Source organism: Choloepus didactylus, chromosome 15 (assembly GCF_015220235.1).
Source record: "Choloepus didactylus isolate mChoDid1 chromosome 15, mChoDid1.pri, whole genome shotgun sequence".
In the NCBI taxonomy this organism is placed as follows: domain Eukaryota; kingdom Metazoa; phylum Chordata; class Mammalia; order Pilosa; family Megalonychidae; genus Choloepus; species Choloepus didactylus.
In genome coordinates, this window is record NC_051321.1 from 44,332,102 (window position 1) to 44,360,027 (window position 27,926).

General features: G+C 37.4%; 1 long non-coding RNA gene across 1 annotated transcript; it reads left to right on the plus strand.

The window, feature by feature from the left end:
- Positions 1–142: 142 nt before the first annotated feature.
- On the plus strand, positions 143–27,926 carry LOC119510446. The gene is made up of 3 exons (XR_005211939.1): positions 143–832; positions 6,321–6,465; positions 24,799–27,926. It is a non-coding gene; the product is annotated as an uncharacterized LOC119510446 (long non-coding RNA).

Sequence of the window (27,926 nt, forward strand, 5' to 3'; positions counted from 1 at the left end):
AGCGGGCGGGGCTTCCGGAGCACCCGGGAGTGCCGCGGGCTCGTGTGGTTGGCTTTCCAAGGGCTCCCGGAAGAAGGTTTCAAAACTAGGGGCGTATCTTGGAACGTGGCGCGACCAATGGGCGGAGGCGGGCTCGTGGACGGCCCTGGGGCAAAGTGGCTGCTTTCCTTACGATTCCGCAGCCCGCAAGAGACTGGGCGCTTGATCGCGTATACGATAGATGCAACCTTCTGTTAGCAGGGTCCCCGATCCTGGATTTCATCCTCCAGATAATAAAGACGCGAACACACTAAGGACAGATGAGGACTGGCGGGCTGCCTTTACCGTTAGTCACCGCCGGATCCTGTCCCTGCATGGCCGGAGCAGGCTCCTCAACGCGAGAGCCGCTAGGAACCAGCGCTGCCGAGATCCGGAAGGTCACTCCCCTGGCTGCGTGATCCTCCCTGCCGTCGACAGCGGCCTTCATGGATAAAATAAAAATTTCCCAGAATAGATTGAATAGAATAGAATAATCATAAATTTTTTTTTTTCTTTCTGAAAATATAAAGCAGCTACCGCTGCAAAGCGCTTCGCTGTGACAGTCTTTCATATGCAGGCAAGGTCTTTGCACTGCCCATAATGTAACGGCCACTGCACCCTTCTCGGGTTCTTTGAAGTGATCCGCTCTTGAGTTTGGTACTATTATATTCATAAGGCAAGTATTTACTACTTAGGCCATCTCTCTCTGCTGTGTTTCATTTTGAAGAAAAATAACAGCTAATGTTAATTGAGAGTTTACCTTGTCCCAGGCGTGGTGCTAAGCTTATACTGATCCTGAGAACAACCCTTTGAGGTAGGTACTATAATTCTCCCCATTTTATAGATTCCGAGGAATTTGCTGAAAGATATATAACCATTTATGGTGGACCTGGAATTTAAACCCAGATGAATGATTTCAGGGCCCACCCTCTTACATGTATGTGGTCCTTGTTTCAACTATTTTACTTGGCTAGTCGCATTTTTAAAACCCTAGTTGGTGAGTTTATTGTCTTACTTTCCTTATCATTGTATATATTTCCCATCATTTATCCTTTAATTGTGTTTGCTTGTCCAGGCTGGAATTCACCTTAAGTTTTTCATGCACCCATTGCTCTTTCAGGCAGCTCCATCCCTAAATCCATGCTTCCTCTCATACCTCACAATGCCTTAACTTCTTTTGCTGTTGTTACTGATTCTCATTGCTTAAGCCCACCAAATCCTACATTTATTTATTAATTTGCACTTATTTATCAAAAAATTCCCATGGTCAAGTACTATGCTAGGGGCTAGGCAAACTTGTAGGGCAAGTAAAAACAGGCTAACCCTAAAGGAGCTTATGTTCTCATGGGAGAGGCAATCAAGTTAGAATACAAATAAGTGAAAAATTACAACTGTACTGAGTGTTCTGAAGGAAATGTTCTTAGAGCTGTAAAACTTTGTCACGGGGGAACCTGCGAAAATAATGTTTGATCTGGATCTCCAAGGGTCATTTAGAGTTAACTAAGTAAAAAAGAGGAGTGAGCATTCCAAGCAGAGGGAACATCAGACCAGGCAGAGAGGAAGGGAAGAATTGAAAATCCAGTGGATTCTCTGTCATTTTCTACTCCAGCTCTCCACAGCATTCCATGTATTTGAATGTTTCATCCATACAGTTAAATGTTTCATCCTGAAACACTCATTTGGCTGAGTTACCACTTTCTCCTTGTTTACTCCTAACCTCACTGGCCACTCATTCTTCTCTTTTTCTATCTCTTCTACCAAAGCTCTAAATTATGGCATCCCCCAGTGTCTGGTCCTGAGCTCCACTTTTTCTCTCTTCTAGTCTTCCTCTTGGATTTAAAAGCATCTTTATACTGATGACTCCTAAATTCTTTTTTTTTTTTATCATCATTTTATTGAGATATATTCACATACCACGCAGTCATACAAAACAAATTGTACTTTCGATTGTTTACAGTACCATTACATAGTTGTACATTCATCACCTAAATCAATCCCTGACACCTTCATTAGCACACACACAAAAATAACAAGAATAATAATTAGAGTGAAAAAGAGCAATTGAAGTAAAAAAGAACACTGGGTACCTTTGTCTGTTTGTTTCCTTCCCCTACTTTTCTACACATCCATCCATAAACTAGACAAAGTGGAGTTTGGTCCTTATGGCTTTCCCAATCCCATTGTCACCCCTCATAAGCTACATTTTTATACAACTGTCTTCGAGATTCATTGGTTCTGGGTTGTAGTTTGATAGTTTCAGGTATCCACCACCAGCTACCCCAATTCTTTAGAACCTAAAAAGGGTTGTCTAAAGTGTGCATAAGAGTGCCCACCAGAGTAATCTCTTGGCTCGTTTAGGAATCTCTCTGCCACTGAAGCTTATTTCATTTCCTTTCACATCCCCCTTTTGGTCAAGAAGATGTTCTCCATCCCACGATGCCGGGTCTACATTCCTCCCCGGGAGTCATATTCCACGTTGCCAGGGAGATGCCAGGGGAGGGCAGTGATTTCACCTTTCAAGTTGGCTTAGCCAGAGAGAGAGGGCCACATCTGAGCAACAAAGAGGCATTCAACTCCTAAATTCTTATTCACTCCAGACCTCTCCTCTGAGCTCCAACCAGATGCAAATAAGCAAGTGCATACTTGACATTTCCACTTGGATACCTAACACATATTTTGAACTTAACAAGTTCAAAACGGAGCTCTTAGTTTTTCCCTCCAAAACCCAAATCCTCTCCTCCCTACTCTTTTCTTTCTCAGTAAATGACACCACTTATATCTGCCCAGTTAACTCAAAACAAATAAACAAATCATCTTCCAGTCCTCCTTTTCCCTTACCACCCACATTCAGTGCATTAACAAATGTATCTATTATACTTCAATATTATAAATGAAATAAATATTCCTTTCCTTTTTTTATTGCTTAGACCACCCTGGCCTCCCAACTGATCTCCCTGCATCAGGTCCTTCTCCCTTCCAGACCATTCTTCATAGAGCAATCAAACTAATCTCAAAATGTCACTCCCTTGCTTAAAGCCCTTCAATGACTTTATAAAATCTTAGTTATATTTCATGAAAAAACCATGGCGCAAAAGAGCATACAAAGTATACTAACTTGTGTAAAAGAAGGAGAAATGAAGGTATATGTACATATGTATACACCTCCCCCTTATCCCCATTTTTGGCTTACTTTTGAAAAGATAAATACAAAATCCATAAAACAGATTATTTGAAACAGGAAGGGGGTGAGAATGTTTTTCAAGGATTAGTGACTGGAGTGTGGCTTCTCTGAGTAAACCTTTTAAAAATATAGTTTTGACTTCTTAAAAAATTAAATTAAAAAGGATGAAAATAAAAGCAAACCCTAATGTTTAATACAAACAAATGAACCTACCAAATATCAAATTGCTAGCATAACCATACAGGAAAAAAAAGGCTTGAACTTGAACAAACTATTCCGTCTATATGTCCTTATGAGATAGGATCTAAAGATAAAAAGAAGTGTAAATAAATCATTAACTTGGCTTAGTAGGCTTGTTCTTGAGAAGGATATTGATGTAGTAATTTTTGAACTGTTTATGCATATATTATAAGAAAAAGCAAATGAATAAATATATTGATGTTTGGAACCAGGATTCTCACTTTGGGAAAAGAGAGATAAATTTGTAATGATAAAGGGTAAAGAAGAACTGTGTGGTGTTGGATTTGAATTGGCACTAGTAAAATGATGTCATGATTTTTTTTTTTATCATAATCGGGGCTATTAAGAGGACCTAGAGGTGTGGAATCTCTGACACTCCAGTAACAATGGACACACCCAGTGCCCAGATCTTGGTTGCTAAATAACATCTGCCAGTAAAAGGAACCAGTGCCCATTGGAGAGAGACTGGAGAGGTCTAGAGCAGGAAAATGTGAGCTGAAATATCTTGTCTTATCAGAAACAAAAAAGTACTTAAAGATCAATGGCGTCGTTTCAAAAGGACACTGGACCTGACTTAAAGAAACTTCCATTGTCCATATTTGGGACAATTTGAGCATCAAAAAGAATAATGATAATAGTGGATTAAAACATTCGATTGTTTTCTAAAGTCCACTCCTTCATGATCCTAAAATGAGAGAGAAAGGAAGAAAGGAGATATAAACGAAATGTTCTTCTTTACACAAGAGTGCCAGTTAATGAATGCAAAAGGCATAATAAATGGAAATCCCTATTTTGCAACCTTAAATATAAAAATTGATTTAGGTAAGGCTTATCAATGAATGCTAAAACCAGTAGATGAAAGATGCTAGAACCATTGGGTGAATGGTTGTTGGGGAACAGAATATTAACACTAGTTCAAAGACTCACCCTTAATTATAAAGGGAAAAGGTAATTTTACGATGAAGAGATCTATTAGACCAGCTTAACCAAGTCAGCAAACAGCATCACCAATAATGGGACAATCTGAGATTATATGCCTGTGATATAATATGATAGGAAGTATACAAGATCACCTGAAACATTTATGACAGAAATGTTTAGCTGGAATCTAATCATGAGAAAACAATCAGAAAAAAAAACAGAATCTAGAAAATTCTACATGACAACGAGCCTAAGCTCTTCTTCAAAAATATCAATGATATGAGAAGAAAAAGATAAAAACAAAACAAAAACAAGATGGAGGATTGCCCAAGTAAGGAGATAAAAGAATCTTGACTAAATGGAATTTGTGAATCTTGATCGGTTTGGAGATTTTAAAAAGCAACCCTAAAAGACATGTGGTAGACAATTTGGGAAATGTAAATAATGACTATTGTGATAGTTAATTTTACATGTTAACTTCGCTAGGTTATGGTGCCCAATTGTTTGCTCAAACAATGGTATAGATGGTACTGTGAAGGTATTTTATAGATGTGATTAGCATCTGTAGTCAGTTGACTATAAGTAAAGGAGATTACGCTTGATGATGTGGGTGTCCTCATCCTATCAATTGAAAACCTTAACAGCAAAGAACTGACATTTCCAGGAGAAGAAATTCAGCCTTAAGACTACTTCTCCTCCCCTCTGAGTTTCCAGCCTGCTGTCCTCCCCTATGGATTTTGGACCAAAGACTGCGACATCACTGTTTCCAGAATTTCCAGCTTGCCATCTGCCCTACAGATTTTGAATTTGCCAGGTTCCACAATTTCATGAGCCAATTCCTTAAAATAAATTTCTTTATTTTTAAGAAATACACATACATACATACACAGACACACTCACACACCTATATCCTGTTGATTCTCTTTCTCTGAAGAATGCTGACTGATACAACTACAGACTAGACGATATTGAATCAGTATTAAAGTTTTGGGTGTGATAATGAATTTGTGAATAAGTAGAAGAATGTCTTTGTTCTTAGAAGATATATGTATTTAGCAGCAAAGTGTCACAGTGTCTGCAACTTATCTTCATATCGTTTGGCAAAAGAAGAGAGCACAAAAACAGAAAAAGAAAGCAAATGTTGCAAAGTGGGAATAATTGGTGAACCTAGGTAAAAGGTAAAACCATATACCTTAACTTTTTTTTTTTTTTTTTTTTAATACCTTTGAGATTTTCCAAAGTAAAAAGAGAGGGAAGAAAAGTATGAAGTTCTAATTTTTACCAAGGCCTATTAGGCCCCGAAAATCAGGGCCAACTAATCTCCTTCCCTTGTTTACACTGCAATAAGTTGGTCTGTTTTGGGTACCTCAGACACGAAACCAGGTTCTTTCCAGTATATGTAAACCTTTGCATGGCTTGTTCCTTCTGCCTAAATTCTCTCTTCCTCATTCACCACATGGCTCACTTCTCTTCCTCCTTTAGATTTCAGCTAAAATACTACCTTCTTAGAAAAGACTTTCCAGACCACCTTATGTCACATAGTCCTTCTTTTTAATTTTTTGGCTCAATTCCATATTCATACTTATTAATACTTGCAATTATTATGTTTGTTTATTTGTTGTCATTGTTATTCCTCCCATTACAATGTGAGTACAAGAACTAAGCTTGCCTTGCTCACTGCTGTTATCTTCAGTGGCTCATAAATACACGTACTCTATAAATACATGTCAAGCATGTAAATCTTCATTAAACAGTGAATGGAAGCTAATGTGGCTGAAGTGGAGACGTTGGGAGGAGTGGTGGGAAGTGAGCTGGAGAGATGGGCTGAAGCCAGACTCTAAAACCTTAGTCAACCAAGTTAATAATTTGGGTCTGTATTCTAAGAACGATGAAAAATCATTGGGCTGTTTTAAACAGGAGCACCACAGTACAATGCAATTTGCATCTGTTTTTTGAAAAGGTTACTCCGAAGAAGAGAATAGAGGCAGCCAAGGAGGATGCTGTTGAACTGGTTAGGAAGCCATTGCAGCCATCCCAGCAAGAGGTGATGATAATGTGAACTCAGGAAAAGGCAGAGGAGACAGAAAAGTGGACCGATTTCAGAGGTATTATTTTCCTATATTTTCCATTTCCAATACTTTAAACTCATTTAGAGAAGCAGTAGTATCCTGCCCTGGCAAGATAGGGGAACAAGCAGCCTGTCAACACCAGCCCGCTGGGTTTTCCCTTCAAGAGACAGACAACTTGACTGGGAACTGCTTAGGATTTAGTCCTCAATTCCTAAGAATTCCTTCTCTGTCCTTGAAGTGAACATTAGCATAAGATGAAAAACTTCATGTTACATCAAGCTGATTGCCTGCCAGGTCACAGCTTCTAATGGTAGTAATAGCTAATTTTATGTGCTGGACCATTCTAAGCACTTTATCTCAGCTAAATTAATTCTAACAGTGACCCCTACATTATTATAATGATCCCCATTTTACAGAGGAGGTAACTGAGGCAAAGAAAGTTTAAGGAAAATAAGGGTATCTACCACACAGTGGTATTAAAATTAAATCAGATAATATTTATAAGGCACTTACAAAAGTGCCTGGCACATGTGAGAAACAAGCACTATTCCTAAAAAGGAATAAAGGCTCACCCCATTGTGGAGAAGAAAAGAATTTATTCATGGTCTTGCAAGAACTGGTGCCCAACCAAAATGTGGGGGTTGGTGCCCAGAAAAATAGACCCAGCAGTATTTATTCCCTACATCTAACCACAAGTCCCTCCCCTGTTTCTCCATTGGCTGGATACCTCAGAGGTTACATTCTATTCGACAAGCCTAACTAGCCCACGCAAATTTGAAACATGCAACGGGCCCAGATTGGAAACATTTAAAAAAAAAAAAAGCCTCCTGAGCAAACTTGGAACATTTGAAACAAGTCTCCACCCCTCTTTCCTTTGTTCTTGAACTGCAGAGCCAGTCTGAGCTAGTTTGGTAACAACTTATGAAGCTGTTTAAGGAACCTCTACCCCCCCCCCCCACCAGTCTTCACCTTGCAAAGACAGTGGGCGGATAAACAGGAGGACTGGCCACCGATTATAGTTTGGCTACTTGACCCTCTGCCATTCGCCTGAGCTGCCCCCTCCCCCCGTGTGAAAGCTAAACTTAATCTAATTCTCACACACATGTTAAATAACAACTTGCTTAAATTTGTATAATTAGTAAAGAGTGAAAATTGAATTTGAATCCAGAGCTTGGTTCTAGAGTCTATGGAATTAACCACCACACTATTTTCCCTCTCAAAGTTTGGACCCTAAACCCCCCTGAATTCTATTAAGAGAGAACAGAAATGTCTAACTCCTGCTGCAAAGCTTCCTCCAAAAGTAGGACTGAAGCAGCTAGAGTTTTTTTTTTTTTTTTAAATCTTCATTTTATTGAGATATATTCACATACCACACAGTCATACAAAACAAATCGTACTTTCGATTGTTTACAGTACCATTACATAGTGGTACATTCATCACCCAAATCAATCCCTGACACCTTCATTAGCACACACACAAAAATAACAAGAATAATAATTAGAGTGAAAAAGAGAAATTGAAGTAAAAAAGAACACTGGGTACCTTTGTCTGTTTGTTTCCTTCCCCTATTTTTCTACTCATCCATCCATAAACTAGACAAAGTGGAGTGTGGTCCCCATGGCCCTCCCAATCCCATTGTCACCCCTCATAAGCTACATTTTTATACAACTGTCTTCGAGATTCCTGGGTTCTGGGTTGTAGTTTGATAGTTTCAGGTATCCACCACCAGCTACCCCAATTCTTTAGAACCTATAAAGGGTTGTCTAAAGTGTGCATAAGAGTGCCCACCAGAGTGACCTCTCGGCTCCTTTTGGAATCTCTCTGCCACTGAAGCTTATTTCATTTCCTTTCACATCCCCCTTTTGGTCAAGAAGATGTTCTCCGTCCCACGATGCCAGGTCTACATTCCTCCCCGGGAGTCGTATTCCACGTTGCCAGGGAGATTCACTCCCCTGGGTGTCTGATCCCACGTAGGGGGGAGGGCAGTGATTTCACCTTTCAAGTTGGCTTAGCCTGAGAGAGAGGGCCACATCTGAGCAACAAAGAGGCATTCAGGAGGAGACTCTTAGGCACAAATATAGGGAGGCCTAGCCTCTCCTTTGCAGCAACCGTCTTCCCAAGGGTAAAACTTATGGTAGAGGGCTCAACCCATCAAACCACCAGTCCCCTATGTCTGTGGTCATGTTAGCAACCATGGAGGTGGGGTAGGCGAATACCCCTGCATTCTCCACAGGCTCCTCAAGGGGGCACTACTTTTTTTTTTCCTTGTTTTTCTTTTCTTTTTTTTTTTTTTAACTTTCCCTTCTTTTTTAAATCAACTGTATGAAAAAAAAGTTAAAAAGAAAACAAACATACAATAAAAGAACATTTCAAAGAGACCATAACAAGGGAGTAAGAAAAAGACAACTAACCTAAGATAACTGCTTAACTTCCAACATGTTCCTACTTTAACCCAAGAAAGTTACCTAATATAGCAACATTTCTGTGAACTTGTTCCTACTATATCCATCAGAAATTAACAGACCATAGTCATTCCTGGGCATCCCCAGAACGTTAAATAGCTTATCTGTTCTTCTTGGATTATTGTTCCCCCTTCCTTAATTGCTCTCTATTGCTAGTTCCCCTACATTCTACATTATAAACCATTTGTTTTACATTTTTCAAAGTTCACATTAGTGGTAGCATATAATATTTCTCTTTTTGTGCCTGGCTTATTTCGCTCAGCATTATGTCTTCAAGGTTCATCCATGTTGTCATATGTTTCACGAGATCGTTCCTTCTTACTGCCGCGTAGTATTCCATCGTGTGTATATACCACATTTTATTTATCCACTCATCTGTTGAAGGACATTTGGGTTGTTTCCATCTCTTGGCAATTGTGAATAATGCTGCTATGAACATTGGCGTGCAGATATCTGTTCGTGTCACTGCTTTCCGACCTTCCGGGTATATACCGAGAAGTGCAATCGCTGGATCGAATGGTAACTCTATATCTAGTTTTCTAAGGAACTGCCAGACTGACTTCCAGAGTGGCTGAACCATTATACAGTCCCACCAACAATGAATAAGAGTTCCAATTTCTCCACATCCCCTCCAGCATTTGTAGTTTCCTGTTTGTTTAATGGCAGCCATTCTAACCGGTGTTAGATGGTATCTCATTGTGGTCTTAATTTGCATCTCTCTAATTACTAGTGAAGCTGAACATTTTTTCATGTGTTTCTTGGCCATTTGTATTTCCTCTTCAGAGAACTGTCTTTTCATATCTTTTGCCCATTTTATAATTGGGCTGTCTGTACTATTGTCATTGAGTTGTAGGATTTCTTTATATATGCAAGATATCAGTCTTTTGTCAGATACATGGTTTCCAAAAATTTTTTCCCATTGAGTTGGCTGCCTCTTTACCTTTTTGAGAAATTCCTTTGAGGTGCAGAAACTTCTAAGCTTGAGGAGTTCCCATTTATCTATTTTCTCTTTTGTTGCTTGTGCTTTGGGTGTAAAGTCTAGGAAGTGGCCGCCTAATACAAGGTCTTGAAGATGTTTTCCTACATTATCTTCTAGGAGTTTTATGGTACTTTCTTTTATATTGAGATCTTTGGTCCATTTTGAGTTAATTTTTGTGTAGGGTGTGAGGTAGGGGTCCTCTTTCATTCTTTTGGATATGGATATCCAACTCTCCCAGCCGCATTTGTTGAAAAGACCATTATGACTCAGTTCAGTGACTTTGGGGGCCTTATCAAAGATCAGTCGGCCATAGATCTGAGGGTCTATGTCCGAATTCTCAATTCGATTCCATTGATCTATATGTCTATCTTTGTGCCAGTACCATGCTGTTTTGGCAACTGTGGCTTTATAATAAGCTTCAAAGTCAGGGAGTGTAAGTCCTCCCACTTCGTTTTTCTTTTTTAGAGTGTCTTTAGCAATTCGAGGCATCTTCCCTTTCCAAATAAATTTGATAACTAGCTTTTCCAAGTCTGCAAAGTAGGTTGTTGGAATTTTGATTGGGATTGCATTGAATCTGTAGATGAGTTTGGGTAGAATTGACATCTTAATGACATTTAGTCTTCCTATCCATGAACATGGAATATTTTTCCATCTTTAAGGTCCCCTTCTATTTCTTTTAGTAGAGTTATGTAGTTTTCTTTGTATAGGTCTTTTACATCTTTGGTTAAGTTGATTCCTAGGTACTTGATTTTTTTAGTTGCTATTGAAAATGGTATCTTTTTCTTGAGTGTCTCTTCAGTTTGTTCATTTCTAGCATATAGAAACATTACTGACTTATGTGCATTAATCTTGTATCCCGCTACTTTGCTAAATTTGTTTATTAGCTCTAGTAGCTGTATCGTCGATTTCTCAGGGTTTTCCAGATATAAGATCATATCATCTGCAAACAATGACAGTTTTACTTCTTCTTTTCCAATTTGGATGCCTTTTATTTCTTTGTCTTGCCGGATTGCCCTGGCTAGCACTTCCAGCACAATGTTGAATAACAGTGGTGACAGCGGGCATCCTTGTCTTGTTCCTGATCTTAGAGGGAAGGCTTTCAGTCTCTCACCATTGAGTACTATGCTGACTGTGGGTTTTTCATATATGCTCTTTATCATGTTGAGGAAGTTTCCTTGAATTCCTACCTTTTGAAGTGTTTTTATCAAAAAGGGATGTTGGATTTTGTCAAATGCTTTTTCAGCATCTATTGAGATGATCAATTGATTTTTCCCTTTCGAGTTTTTAATGTGTTGTAATACATTGATTGATTTTCTTATGTTGAACCATCCTTGCATGCCTGGAATGAACCCCACTTGGTCATGGTGTATGATTTTTTTAATGTGTCTTTGGATTCGATTTGCAAGTATTTTGTTGAGGATTTTTGCATCTATATTCATTAGGGAGATTGGCCGGTAGTTTTCCTTTTTTGTAGCATCTTTGCCTGGTTTTGGTATTAGATTGATGTTAGCTTCATAAAATGAGTTAGGTAGTGTTCCATTTTCTTCAATGTTTTGAAAGAGTTTGAGTAAGATTGGTGTCAGTTCTTTCTGGAAAGTTTGGTAGAATTCCCCTGTGAAGCCATCTGGCCCTGGGCATTTATTTCTGGGAAGATTTTTGATGACTGTTTGGATCTCTGTGCTTGTGATGGGTTGGTTGAGGTCTTCTGTTTCTTCTCTGGTCAGTCTAGGTTGTTCATGTGTTTCCAGGAAATTGTCCATTTCGTCTACATTATCCAGTTTGTTGCCATACAGTTGTTCATAGTATCCTCTTATAATTTTTTTAATTTCTTCAGGATCTACAGTTATGTCACCTTTTTCATTCATTATTTTGTTTATATGGGTCTTCTCTCTTTTTGATTTTGTCAGTCTAGCTAGGGGCTTGTCAATCTTGTTGATCTTCTCAAAGAACCAACTTTTGGTGATATTTATCCTCTATTGTGTTTTTGTTCTCTATGTCATTTATTTCTGCTTTAATCCTTGTTATTTCTTTTCTTGTACTTGGTTTAGGATTGGTTTGCTGTTCATTTTCTAGCTTCTTCAGTTGATCCATTAGTTCTTTGATTTTGGCTCTTTCTTCTTTTTTAATATATGCGTTTAGTGCTATAAATTTCCCCCTTAGCACTGCTTTTGCTGCATCCCATAGGTTTTGGTATGTTGTGTTCTCATTTTCATTTGTCTCTATATATTTAGCAATTTCTCTTGCTATTTCTTCTTTAACCCACTGATTGTTTAGGAGTGTGTTGTTTAACCTCCAGGTATTTGTGAATTTTCTAAGTCTCTGATGGTTATTGACTTCTAATTGTATTCCATTGTGGTCAGAGAATGTGCTTTGAATAATTTCAATCTTTTTAAATTTATTGAGGCTTGTTTTATGTCCCAGCATATGATCTATTCTGGAGAAAGTTCCATGAGCACTAGAAAAGTATGTGTATCCTGGTGATTTGGGATGTAATGTCCTGTATATGTCTGTTAAATCTAATTCATTTATCAGATTGTTTAGGTTTTCAATTTCCTTATTGGTCTTCTGTCTGGTTGATCTATCTATAGGAGAGAGTGATGTGTTGAAGTCTCCCACAATTATTGTGGAAACATCAATTGCTTCCTTTAGTTTTGCCAGTGTTTCTCTCATGTATTTTGTGGCACCTTGATTGGGTGCATAGACATTTACGATTGTTATTTCTTCTTGCTGAATTGCCCCTTTTATTAGTATGTAGTGGCCTTCTTTGTCTCTCAAAACATCCCTGCATTTGAAGTCTATTTTATCTGAGATTAATATTGCTACACCTGCTTTCTTTTGGCTGTAGCTTGCATGAAATATTTTTTTCCATCCTTTCACTTTCAGTTTCTTTGTGTCCCTGTGTCTAAGATGATTCTCTTGTATGCAACATATTGATGGTTCATTTTTTTTGATCCATTCTGTGAATCTATATCTTTTAATTGGGGAGTCTAATCCATTTACATTCAGCGTTATAACCGTGAAGGCATTTCTTGAATCAGCCATCTTATCCTTTGGTTTATCTTTGTCATATTTTTCCCCTCTGTCTATTAATATCCTTTATTGTACCCATACCGAATCTCTTTAGTACTGAACCTTTCTCCAGGTGTCTCTGTCCTGTCTTTGTTTCTCTGTCTGTAGGGCTCCCTTTAGTATCTCCAGTAGGGCAGGTCTCTTGTTAGCAAATTCTCTCAGCATTTGTTTGTCTGTGAAAAATTTAAGCTCTCCCTCAAATTTGAAGGAGAGCTTTGCTGGATAATGTATTCTTGGCTGGAAATTTTTCTCACTCAGAATTTTAAATATATCGTGCCACTGCCTTCTTGCCTCCATGGTGGCTGCTGAGTAGTCACTACTTACTCTTATGCTCTTTCCTTTGTATGTGGTGAATTGCTTTTCTCTTGCTGCTTTCAGAACTTGCTCCTTCTCTTCTGTGTTTGACAGTGTGATCAGTATATGTCTCGGAGTGGGTTTATTTGGATTTATTCTATTTGGGGTTCGCTGAGCATTTATGATTTGTGTATTTATGTTGTTTAGAAGATTTGGGAAGTTTTCCCCAACAATTTCTTTGAATACTCTTCCTAGACCTTTCCCCTTTTCTTCCCCTTCTGGGACACCAATGAGTCTTATATTTGGACGTTTCATATTATCTATCATATCCCTGAGATCCATTTCGAGTTTTTCAATTTTTTTCCCCATTCTTTCTTTTATGCTTTCATTTTCCATTCTGTCATCTTCGAGGTCACTGATTCATTGTTCAGCTTCCTCTAGTCTTGTACTATGAGTGTCCAGAATCTTTTTAATTTGGTCAACAGTTTCTTTAATTTCCATAAGATCATCCATTTTTTTATTTAGTCTTGCAATGTCTTCTTTATGCTCTTCTAGGGTCTTCTTGACATCCTTTATATCCCGTACTATGGTCTCATTGTTCGTCTTTAGTTCTTTGAGTAGCTGCTCTAGGTGCTGTGTCTCTTCTGATCTTTTGATTTGGGTGCTTGGGCTTGGGTTATCCATATCGTCTGGTTTTTTCATATGCTTTATAATTTTCTGTTGTTTTTGGCCTCTTGGCATTTGCTGAACTTGAGAGGGTTCTTTTAGGATTTGTAGACCAATTGAAGTCCTTATCTCTAATTTATCAGATCTACAGCTTCGTGGAGTACACTTTCTCTAACTAACCAGCAGGTGGCGTCCACGAGCCACCTGTTCTCCACAAGCCAGTTCTCCCCTGCTTAGCCTTTTTGGTGAGTGGGGAAGTGAGTCTTGTGGGGTCCAATTGGTGTCCCAAGCTTGCGTGTGTAGTTGGTGTTGCCTGCCCTGTATATGGGGCGTGTTTCTGGGCAGTCAGGGAGGGGGGGGTGGCTCTAACAATCAAATCTCCCTGGTGATCCTAGAGTTTTAAAGCTGCTGCAATAGTCTAATCCTTCAGTTCAGTCCTGCCACAGTTTGTCTCTGCGACTGACCCACAAGTCCTTGGTATTGGCGTATGGCTCCTGAGACTTGCAAGTGGGCCCCTCTTCCAGGCCGTGCACCCCAGGTCCTCTGTTGAGGGATGACTGTGCTATGTCACAGGTGAGTGCCGTCCCCCCAGGGCAGTTCTGGGCTGCTGGGCTGTGTAGGGAGGCTCCCAGTCTGCTGAAATGATGGCTGAATGGGGCTTTGTTAATTCACACTGCTCTACTTTCCCAACTCTGGGACAATCAGCTGAGGTTGAAGGGAAGGCTAATGTCCACGCCCAGGTTTGTGGTGTGTGCCTGTTATTTGAAGCACTTTCGTCACACTGGGTTGTCTGGGGCAGTTCTGGGCTATAGGGCTGGTGATGGGCAGGAGTGTTTCCTGTCCACCAGGATGATGGCTGTGAGCGGACACCCCCCTTTTCTTGGGAAGTTGTGGTGTTTAGTGAATTTTCTCAGCCACTGGATTATTGCGTTTTGTCTCAGAGTTCTCCTAGTTCTGCTCTTGACTTGACCTGCCCAAACTGCAAGTCTTTGAAGCTTTCTGTATTGGGATTCTTAGAGTAATTGTTTTAGAAAAAGAAAAAAGGATTAAAAAAAAAAAAAAAAAAAAAGGGCCCTCCTCAGAGATCTAATGGGTTATTGAAATGCTAAGAGACAAAGCAACCTGGGCCATTAAGGAAAGGTCCACAGGGCAGAGAGATCAGCTTTTCTTCGGGATTTGCATATGCGCCTCAGGGCCTGAGCTCGGGCCTGGGCTCTGCCCTTCCCCTTTCTATGTTCACCAGAACTCCAAAAATCCTCCGCTTTTATTCTGGAGTTTTTCGTGTTGTTTTTTTTTTTATGCCTGTCTCCTCTCTGCTGGGCTGGCTGCTCTCAGATTCTCTGGTGTCTGGTCTCCGTCTATCTATGGTTGGAGTTTGGATCAGCAGAATGAGTTTCTGATAAGGGCTGCCACTGCAGTTCTCCCTTCTCCTTCCCGGAGCTGACAGCCCCTCCTCCCACGGGACTGAGCCTGGCAGGGAGGGGCGCGGGTCCCCTGGCCGCAAAAACTTACAGATTTCGCTGATCTCAGCAGTTCCACGTTTTCATGAGTGTTGTATGAAATATGCCCAAAGTCAGATTGCTCTGTGGTGTCCAGTCCACGCAGTTCCTGGCTTTCTACCTACTTTCCTGGAGGAGAAACTAAAACATACAGCTTACCAGTCTGCCATCTTGCCCCGCCTCCCCGCAGCTAGAGTTTTTAATTCAAAATAAAACAAAACAAAACTGAGTATGTATTGACTACAAAGGTTTGAATAAAAGAAGTTCAGAATACAAAGATTTGAATAACAGATTCCACAAAAATTTATCCAGCACCAGCTATGTGGAAAATGTCTCTTAAGAAACTTATTGTCTAAAGCAGCCTTTCTCAATCTGGGGTTTCTAAAAAGAATTAATCCTTAATGCCTTGAAGAATCCATTGTGTGTAATGTATTAACTTCTCTCCTGTGCATCTATAATGGTTCTAGTTTTGGTCCAGCCTGAAAGAACTGAGAAAGTTGTCACAATTTTTTTTTTAATGTTCTGTGGTTCATATGGGGAATTCTGTGTTCAAACAATTTCAAAACAATATGACATATTCTCTATTAGAAGTATACAAGGAGAGATGGGAACAGAGGGAGTATAATTTAAGACTAGCCGCTCTGAAGTCAGGCAGACTTGAGTTTGAATAGCCACTTACAGGGAGTGTCCTTAGGAAAGACATTTAACTTCTCTGGGCCTTATAAAGTTGTGAGAATTAAATAGCATATGTGAGTAGTCTGTGCAGTCCTGGCATGCAGTGGGTTTCATAATGACAGTTAATTTTATTGTCTGTTTATTAAGTCATTAGAATGCAGACTTATGAGTGTCTGGCTTGGACTACTGTGGCCTCAGAACCTAGAGTAGTGCTTTGCGTATAACAGGCATTCACTAAATATTTTTTTTATTTCATGAATGCCATCTACTGAGGAAAATTTCTTAAAGTAGTGTGTAAGCGAAAATGAATGAATAGGAATTTAAGAGTTATTCACAAGGGGAGGCTGTTCCAGGCAATGGAAAGATATAAAAAGCAATGATGAAAAGATCAAGAACACACAAAAGGTTCCCCAAATTGCAAGTACATGGTTTAGTATAGCTGTAGAGTGTAGCTAAAGAGGAGAATGACAGGAGATGAGAAAAGTAGGCCAGGGCTAAATCATAAAGGGCCCTGTATGCCATGCTAGAAAATAGTTGGAATTCTATTTTTTCTATAAGGCATAGGAGGTTGCTGTATCTGCCAAGGAATAGAAGGAGGAGTGGAAGAACAGAAACAACAGGAAGGGTTAGGTCTATGATATTTCGGTCTAACAAAGTGGGAGTCAAGAGATGAAGGAAGGAGAAGTAGAAGTTTTAAGTATATTATTTAAAGGGTAGTTACAGGGAGAAAAAAATAACTATAACTCTCTGGACCTAAATGCTTACCTGTCATAGTAGGAAGTAAATAGATCATATCTATAATTAATACATGAAGAAATAACATTAGGAGCATAGTATTTAAGGAAATGTATAGTGACTGCCAAAAGAATTAAAAACAATTATTAGGAGTGGGAAGAAGGACTAGAGGTGTGAAGGGTGGGGCTTTTTATTATAAGCTCTTTGTAAAATTTTTAATAAATTTTTTTTAAAATTTCAATGTGTCAGAGAAAAGAAGCATTCCTTCAACAAGTATTTATTGTGTCAGGCTGCAAGATACTATCACCTCCTTGGTAAAGGAGACCTCCCACTCCTGAGTCTGCAGAAGATTCAGTCATTAGCCATCTTTCTAGAACATACTAAACTGGTAGTTGCCTGAGAGCTTCTGCCCTTTCTATTCCGTTTATCTAGGATATTCTTTCTAAATGTTTTTGCATGGCTAACTCCTCGCTATACTTATGTGTTCATCTCAAATATACCCTCCTCAAAGAGGCCCACCTGAAGTTGCTCCCTTCCCCTCATAACCAGTAACTTTCTATCACGTTGTCCTATTTTATTTTCTTCATAATGCTTATAACACCTGAAATTATCTTATATATTTGTTTACTTTTTTGTGGTATGTCTTCACCACCACAGTATAAGCTTATGAGACAGGAAACTTCATCCATCTTGTTCACCACTGTATCCCTAGTACCTAGAACAGTGCCTGGCATATAGTAGCTGTTCAGTAAATACAGGAATACCTCACTGTATTGCGCTTTGCAGATAATGTGTTTTTTACAATTGAAGGTTTGTGGCAACCCTGCATCAAGCAAGTCTGTCAGCCCCATTTTTCAACAGCATGTGCTCACTTTGTGTCTCTGTGTCACATTTTGATTAAAGTATATACATTGTTTTTTTAGACATACTGCTATTGCACACTTAATAGACTACAGTAAGTGTAAACATTACTTTTATATGCACTGTGAAACCAAAAAATTCACATGACTCATTTTATTGTGATATTTGCTTTATCGTGTTGGTCTGGAACTGTACTTGCAATGTCTCTGAGGTATGCCTGTATTTGTTCAATAAATGAAATCTTGCAGGTGTCATAGGCACCTCTACCATCCTATGTCCGCTTAGAGGATAATGATGATGGCTTATTTTTCTTGTTATACTCTGTAACCAGCACAGGCCTGGTTAAAAAAATATATATATATATATGTATACACACACACACACACACACACACACACATACATACATACATGTATAGTATATATATAATATATAAATATATTAAAAAGCTTACATATTCTTCTAAATATAGCTAGTTTTTATTATTTATTCAATAAAGGTTTATTACTTAAATGTATAAATTAATATTAGGGGCTTTCTTGTACATTGTCTCATTTAGTCTTAACACCCTAGTATTTCTCCAGTATAAATATATATATGTGTATAACCAGGAAGGGGTTTTCTACTGTCCAGACTTTTCAAAGTCTCAGAACTGGGAATTGCCCTTGTATTTCATCTTTAATGTCCCGCTGATGGTGAAGGAACTCACACTCTGTTTTGAGGAGGACTATGAATGTCATGTCAATGTCACCCTGTTGACTAGGGTGAAGTTCACAGAGAGCAGTTCTAGTGGGATCTTAGCAATGTCTTGGGGTATAGGTATACATCTTTCACCTGGGTGATTCAAGAGGTCATATACAAGTGGCTGTAATGACCTGACAGTGATGATAACAGCACCTGTGACTCCTCTACACAAAGTGCCCACTCAAATGGTAGGGGATGGTTTGCAGACACTGGCCTGACCTCTAATTAGCTGGCCAGCAACCATCTCTTCACATGGGTTTCCTCCTCTCCTCTATACCTTTTTGGAATTCAGTCAGTTGAATAGTGTTTCTTTCTCTTAGTATCCCTGCTATAATAATCTTAATTCTTCACGAGTCAGTGTGGATACATCTAATTACAAGGGTAAGTTTGGAGCAAGAAAGAAAAGCACACACAGTAACATTTCAAGACCTTTTCTCGCTACTGTAATATAGCAAATATGAAAATCCACATCGTTTTATTATATCGGACCAAAATGGAACTTTTTAAAGGTTGTATGTTGCATTGTTTTGAAAATAGTGCAAGACAATACTACTGGACCTCATCTACATACTCTTCAACAATTACAGATCCTAGAATGAATCTGTTTATTCCGAAGAGTTTTATTGCTTTTCAGGTATTTCAGGATTATACCTGCCTCAAAAGTAGGAAGTAGGATCATGCCAATATCACCTTTTTTGTTTTAGAAAATAATGTCCTTACTATATGCTTTTCAGATTTCAGTTATTAGGGAAAATAATGATGTCCAAATAGTTTGATTCTTTTTGGTTAGGGAATTCCAGTAAATAATCATACAACAATAAGACAAATTTCGGTAAATCCCTCACAAAATACAATCTTTGCTGTATGCAAACAGGGCTTTACTGATATTGGAAGGATGGGAGTGGGAAGTAAGAAGGGATGAAGGAAAATGAGAAAAAAGGAAGAAAAAAGAAAAATATTTTTAGATTCTTTTTTGTTTTCAAAAACTTGAGGGAATATTTCTGACTCTTAAGTCACAGAGTTATGGAATATTAGGGACATAAGGGAGTCTGCAAATGATTTGGTTCAGCTTTCTCATTTTAATGGAGGACAAAAACAAGGCCCTGAAAAATTAAGTGACATGCCCAAGCACTCATTATTAATGAGTGGCAGAGCCAGAATATGAACACACAGAACATATCCATTTTTTAAAAAATTGACACTTAAGTAAGCAATATCATTATAAACAATTAGGATATGATCTCATTTTTATTAAAAAATAGAAACAAGGAAGTCAATTTAATTACTTGTTTATCATTATGGATTTTTCGAGTATCTGAATTTAACTGCTTTTGTCACATCCCACTGTTTATTTGCATTGAGTCATCAGATATGTCACTTGTCCTTTGAGTACTTCATCAATTAATTACTAAACCTCTGCTTTTCTCTGTGGGTCTCAAAACTTTATTCACTGCTAACATGAGCTATTCGCTGCGGGGTAAATGAAATCAAGCTAGGCACCAGAGGATGTACACCATTATGCTAGTAAATAAAAATAAAATGCAGGATCTTCAAACAATTTAATATTTATTCAAATTGTGTATATGGTCCCCTCTGTCCTCCTTAAACAAGTTCCTTGAGTTGCAATTTAACACTTCATTGGAAAAGATTACAAATTACTAATAAGAATTATCAGTAAAACACTTACTGTATTTCCAGCACTGCACTTGGATCTATGAAAAATAATAATAATAGCAGTATTTTTACCATAATGCCCAAATTCAATTACAGTGGTCTTAAAACATTTTTGTTAGTATTCCCTAAAAGAATTAAACTATGCACTTCCTTGCACATTTTAAAGTGACAGCTAACATTTTCCATTATAAATTTAAATTGTTGCAGTGTATATAATTTCTGTGTGTCAGAATTTGGAAACTTTTAAATAAAATTGTTAGATTGTCCTTTAAATGCATTCAAAGGAATCTAATACCATAGCAATTTTACTACTGTCATGCATTTTTAAAAAATTACGTAAACAAGCACTTCTTTGCAGAAAATTAGCATTGTTTCTTTTACATCCTGAACTCCTTTTCATCCATTTCCTCCAGAATTTTACGCTAAGGTTAATTTTTTACCCAAATGTAAAAGTATTTGGGCTTAAAGGCTTTTTATTTGTCACCTTATCATATGCCTCTCAAGCAAAATTACTTATGTAGATTTAATATTTTTAACTTCCTCTAAGTCTTAAACAACACTTTTTTCTGTGTTCAGTTATTATAACTATTATTATACCAATATTCAAAACAGCATAAATATATTAAATATTTTTTATAAAAAATTATTAAAACTTGAAGTAGAAATTCTCAGAAATGTGCTGAATGAGATGGACAGGAATTTGTTTTTTAATTAGTTCATGCATTCATGGATGTATATTAATCACGGCTGGAATGAGACAGATTTCCACATCTATTTTATTGCCATTTTTCATTTTTATAGATAAAAGCATAAAGTTACCTTATACACAAAAATAAGTAGATGGAAATGGAGGAATTTTATTTTAAGAATGTCACCCAATTCTTTGAATGCCTTTCAAAATAGATGACAAAAATCCTGGAGTGATTTATTATTTAAATTATTTTAAAAAGATTTATCAGCTGACAATTAGGTCCTCTTTAAGTCTGTTGAAAGCTATGATGAGAAGCCACGTAATTTATAAAGGGTTTATTATATTAGAGTCAGTCTCTGAAACTATACCAGAAAAGGCTTTATCAAGAATTATCCAGTGACTATTAATTATACTTCTCACTCTTTCACCAAGGTACTTGATTTAAAGCAATATGCTCAGTAAAAAATGGAAATATTAATTTTAACATCTGCAGCAATACAATATTTTTTATAAAATTTTTTTTCATATCACATGTTTTAAATATATGTCAAAGTCTTAAAGGTTTCACTTAAAAATATAGAAAATATTTCCATATAGCCTAATTGAGAAGCCAATCTTCAGTGTCAAACTAATCTACTAAATAAGACTTATTTTCTGTCAGAAAAAGTCTAGTTTTATTTTTCAGTTCAAATTAATCTGTTAATGTTTGTTTTCAGGAATAGTATGAAAAGCACTGAGAAATAAGTCATGGAATCCATGTTGTAGCATTTAAGATTAATATATGATTGTAATATAATGAATTTTACATTAGTTAAGTAAAACAAGGTAGTACGTATTTCATTACTTAATTTGCAATAATGCAAAAAAGCATCAGCTAAAAATATATGTTATTTATGTAGCAAGACATGAGAGTAGATATGATATTCTTTACAGAATATGTGAATTCATATGCTTTGATCTATGATATTAAATTTTTGAGTATAAAAAGCATTCTTAAAAATCAGAAATAAATGCATTAATTCCATTAAACATCATAACCACACTTTTCTTATGTATGTAAGAAAAGATAAAGGGTATATTTATCAGGGCAATTAAAGCCAGTTGGTATAACAAGAAACTCCACAATGGTGTATTTCTCACTTGTGCGTAGGATGGCTCTCCTGGGCAGCTTGCCTTCTAAACAGTAACTTGGTTTCTTTCATTGCAATCTGCCATACTGAACGTTAATCTCCATAACCATATCAGCAGGGAAAGAGAGAGCCTAAATGATGGCATGGGAGGTTTATAACCAGGCCTGGAAGTGGTGTACATTACTTCTACTCATATTCTTTGTTGAGAGCAGGAATGTGGACGCAGTTTACTTGCAAGAGAAAATGGGAACTGAGGCTTTTCTGTGTGCTCAGGAAGACGAAACTCAGCTGATGAGCATATATCAATTCTCTGCCACATTGCTATTAACTAAGTGGTCCAGCAGCTAGCAAATTTGTGTGTTGGTAATAGGAGATAGTAAATATTAAATAATTCATAAGATGAAATAAAATGAGATTGACTATAATTGGAATCGATGTCTCATATCTGATTTGATATAATAGGATTTAAGTACCTTGTTAGGAGTTATATAATTAATCTGAGAGAAAACTTGTAAAAATTTTATCTGTAGGTGTTAACCAGTGTCTCCTAAAAAAGGCAGTTTTCCTGGAAAACATTCCAGATACATTAAAAAATAATCTGCATTGCTACCACTGCTATTTAGGCTATTTCAAGGTTCTTGGCTTTCCAGCTAATAACTGTCATTTCCTTTAAGAAGCTTTTTTTAAGCTTTCTTTGCTTTGCTCTTATGGAACTCTCTCTCAGGAGCATGGCCGCCTTTGACATTAGCTTGAGAGAAGGGAATAAGCAGTCACCACCCCCACCCGTTCTAATTCAGAATATCCCAACCCAGGCCGCAATACCCTGGTTCTAAAGCAACACTTCACCCTTAATAGAAATGTGTACAAGAAGAGGAAAGACAAGCATTAGGCAAGTTTTTATGTGCTTTGATTAATTATTCAAGGAGGGTTCCCCCAAATGAATAATTTGAATTGTCCCCTTTTGGACAACCAGGTAATTTTTAGTCTTTGGGACAATGCACCATAGAAAGATTTCAGTTAAGTAAGCCTATGCCTTTAATTTTATAAAGTGGGAGAAGGGACTGTAGTGAAGGAAGAGATGGGAGTACAGAATGTTTGCTCAAGGCAAAAGAAAGTATTTTGAGTTGAGGAGAGAAAAAGTAGGGCTTTATGGTCAAACAGACATGAGTGGATTCCAGGCTGTGTCACTTAAAATTTTGTAACACTGTGCAAGGGTAAGTTAACTGACTTCTCTGAACCTGATGCTTCTGGAATGCCAGCTTCTCTGTGTGTGAGCTTGGTACATAAAAGGTACCATATAAACGCTTATTATTATTACAATTAATAATAGGATTAATAAACAGGAGAGACCAATGTAGAAAAGTAATATAAGGGAGTGATCTGTCCCCACTGAATAAATATGATCTCTTCTTCTCCTGAGGGAGAGAATCCTCTTTAGGTTTTGTACATTTCTCCTATGTATATATTTGAAGAAGGGGCACTTCCCAAATATGGGTCCATTGCTTGGCATGGCTAATAGAAGTCACGCTGAACCCGACCGAAGAGGAAAAGATGGTTTAATTTACGCCAGCGGAAAGCAGGGGAAACTTGCCCAAATCTCCTTTCCCTGAAGTGATTCTCCAATTCGGTTTTATCCTAGGTTCAGAGACAAAGAGAGAATTCTTTAATTAACATAGACAAAAGGCCCTTCTATCTGGGAGGTTTGGGGCAATTTCCCAGAGATTCTTTAATTGGCTAAACCCGTTAGAGACAAAGGGAGTCAATTTAGTTATTTCCCATTTTCCTTTTCTTCTGGAGCCAGGTGGCAAGGTGCAAACTTTACATTTACATATGTTTGTTTGCAGACTTGACATTTACAAATTGCTTCTTTGTTAGTACAAGAGCTTCCATTGTATCCTGTCTCTAGCTTTGAAGGTTACATTTTACAATTTCTTGCTTGCTTACAGTTTAAGATTATATTTTAAAAGTCACTGTTAACATACTAGATTTTAAGCACTTATGGGATTACAGGATTGTGCTTTATTCAGTTTTGTAAATCCCCCAGTTTGTAGGACTGCTACTGCACTAATGGGAAAAGAAAGAGAAACTAGAGACCAAGTCAACAGTCTTAATCAATAGTTCGTATTAGACATTTGATGAAGATTTAAACAAATATAAAGACAATGAAGATGAGGAAGAAAAACTGGCTCTGCAGTAGAAACTAATAAGTAATACACGAAATAGGTCCCAAACACAGAGGCTTAAAAGTCATAAATTCTAATGAATTCTTCCTAAGTTCTAAGTTTAAGGAAATATTTTATTAAAATGTCTAAAATGTAGTTAATTGTGAACTTGATTATTAATTCCCTGAGTTAATTCTGTGTCCCAGTTGGGACATACAGTTTATGGAACAGTTGAAAAACAAACAGAAAACCTTTCAAATGAATGGATATTTAAGGGAAGTTTGTGGGAGTGTTTGGAAATATCTGAAACAAGCTATTTTGTTTGATTTTTCCTAATTACTTGTTGAGGTGCAATAAGTAACCAGGTAGATAAGTACCAGACAATTTGGTACAAAAGAAAGGAAAATCTACCTTTGATGAAGGACAAGTTGTTGAAATTTTACAATGACAGTAATAACCTCTTTTTGCCAAAGCATTTCTGTGTTATCTAGCATGGAGCTCAACTACTGACTCTGTGAGTAGAACAGCCAAGAGTATCAGATTCCTTTCTAAAAATATTCTAACTCAAATTATCTTGGCAGACAATTAAAAAAAAAATTCTCTTGTCCAGTAAAGTGACCAAATTTTAAGCAACTGAATTTAAGAGGAAAAGACAATCAATAGCTGCATAACCTTGGGCATGTTAAACCTCAGTCTTTTCATCATTAAAATGATATTTTTAATACAGGTCCACAATCTCCACTCCGCAATTCCAAACTAGGAAAAAAACAAACAAACAAAAACTTCTGAAACCAAATAGTGTTTTTTTAAGTTTGGTACCCAGACTGATTTTGCAGCAAAACCTCCTCTGAACAAACGTGAAGCCTCTGGTAACGTCTTAGCACTCCTATCCATCAGTCACACATGCTTCTACCATTTGCTGAGATTTTGTGACTTGGGAATTAATTGCATGGTGAAAATGTCCAAAAGAGTTAAAGATATACCTATGGGTAACAGTGAAAAGAAGAAAAGGAGACATCTATCTTTGTCAATAGCTCAGAAAGTGGAGTTACTGCAGAAGCTTGATGGTGGTATGTCTGTGAGGCATCTTACTGAAGAATATGGTGTGGGAACCACCACCATATATGACTTAAAGAAACAGAAGGACAAGTTGTTGAAATTTTACAGTGACAGTGATAACCAAGAACTAATGAAAAACAGAAAAACATTGCATAGGACCAAAAATGAAGATCTTGACCACATGTTGATTGAATGGATTTGACAACAAAGAAGTAAAAATATGCCGTTGACTGGTTTGTTGGTCATGAAACAAGCTAGAATATACCATGAAAAACTGAACATTCAAGGTAAGTGTGAATATTCAGAAGGCTGGCTGCAGAAATTTAAGAAGCATCGTGGTATCAAATATCTTAAAATCTGTGGTGAGAAAGCTTTGGCTGATCATGACACTGCTGAAAATTACATTGATGAATTTGCTAAGGTGATATCTGATGAAAACCTTAGTCCTGAACAAATTTATAATGCTGATGAAACAGCTCTGTACTGGTGCTACGTTCCTAGAAAAACCTTAAAAATGGCCAGTGAAAGGTCCCAACAGATTTCGAGGATGCCAAGCAAAGGTTGACTGTTCTTGGGGATGTTAATGCTGCAGGAACTCACAAGATAAAGCTGGCAGTGATTGGAAAAAGCCTGTATCCAAGATGTTTAAAAGGTGTGTGCAGTTTGCCTGTGCATTATTATGCAAACAAGAAAGCTTCAGTAACGAGAAATCTTTTCTGACTGGTTCAATAAACACTTTGTGCCAGCAGCACGAGCTCATTGCAAGCAAGCTGGACTAGAAGAGAACTGCAAAATTTTATTGTTTCTGGACAATTCTTCTGCACACCTTCCTCCTGAACTTCTTGTGAAAAGTAATGTTTTTGGCATTTTCTTTCCCCCCAGTGTGACATCCATAATACAGCCTTGTGACCAAGGAATTCTACGCTCCACGAAGAGCAAGTATAAACGCTTTTTTTGAACAGCATGCTTGCTTCGATTAACAAAGGCCTGGAAATCCAAGAGTTCCTTAAAGAATTCAATCTTAAGGATGCTATCTATGCAGTTGCTAATGCTTGGAATGATGTTGAAAAGTCAATGTTAACAAATGCTTGGCACAGACTTTGGGCTACAATGATGTTTGAAAATGACCTGGCTTATGAAGAGTTTGAAGAATGTAGTAACTCTAATGAGAAGAAGATGATATCAAAACTCATTACTTATGCCAAAAGTTTATCAGCTGAAAGTGTAAATAATTTAGAAGAAGCTGATATTGAAGAAATGCTGAACATTAACAATGATGCACCCATTGTGCATCCTTTAAGTGATGGGGAAATTTCTGAGAAGGTGTTAAATACAGATCAGAATGAAGGTAGTAGTAGTAGTGATGATGGCATGATGAGCACAAGTGAGAAAATCTCCATAGACCATATGGTGAAAATGTGTGACCGATTGCTGGCCTTGAACCATATGCATTTTTCAGTGAGGAAGACATCATGGCAATTTACTCAATTAAAGAGAAACTGCTTAGACAGAAACCTATGGTAAGGAGACCAATTACACTAGGGAAAGTCTTTTAAATTCCCTCTGTGGTAATGTCTCTTCATCATTTGAGAATCCTCTCTCTGGCTCATCATCAGATGTCCAGTTCCAACCTGGTTTCAGCGACAATGGCAACAGCAGATGTGTAACCTTTTCTCTAAGATTCTCATGCAACTAGAAGTGATGAACATTCATTGCATGCATAGATGTATTGGTATTTATCTTAGTTTTTATCAGTATAAAGTTTAATAAAAATTTTCCTTAGAAATAAGTTTTATCACAAGCAGCCAAAGATAGAAGCAGCTTAGAGTATGTATGGTCTATATTTGTTCCTGTATTTTATGTAAATAAATTGTAATATTATTTATGGTCTTTATTCCACTTAGTGTGAATATTCATAGGTTTCTCTGCCTAAATAGTAATATGTTTATTACAGGGTGCTGCCCCGACCCACTTGTGGTTACAAAATATATATTATAATTTATTTCTAAATTCCCAAATCTTCTCATTTCCAAAACACATCTGGCTCCCACAGTTTTGGATAAGGGATTGTGGACCTGTAGTACCTACCGTGGAGGGTTGTTTTGAAGATCCAATGAGATGATTGATGTAAAGTGCCTGGCACAAAGTAAATGTTTATTAAATGTAATTATTATTCCATTCCTGTACTGTTAAAATATGGAGATAAGTTCTCTCTGACATTGAGGCTAATAAGTTGACCTAGCATAGATAATAAGTATCATTAAGAAGTTACCCCTGTAAAAGTTGCTTTGACAATGTGCTGCTGCTAATGTATACTAGAGTATTTCCTAAATCTTCAACCAAAATGTGGAAGTGTTTCCCAAATCCAAGGATAGAATATATTACACTACATTGCATGTTTGTAAAATGTGTATACCTTTAGTTAGCCTTTATTCTATTCATCAAAGAAATATAATTATTTATCTGTCTGCTAATCATTCCCTTAACTCCCTCCACCGCAGTCATCACAAAAACAATAATTTAATCTTCCTTGTGAGCAAGGATTGATTCTTGATTCTTAACCCTCTTTGTATACGCCTCACCTTCTATCATAAGACCTGGAACATAGCTGAATAAATAAAATTGGTATTCTGTTTTCTCTTAGCCTTAAAAAATGTGAATTGATTCCTTAAGGCCTGGTCTCCTTTGTTTGGCATTTTCTGAAATGTTTGTTTATTTAAAACACAACGTTATTACTTTTCTCTGATTGTAAATGGCGTATATGGTTATTGTAGAAAACATGGAAAGTATGATTCA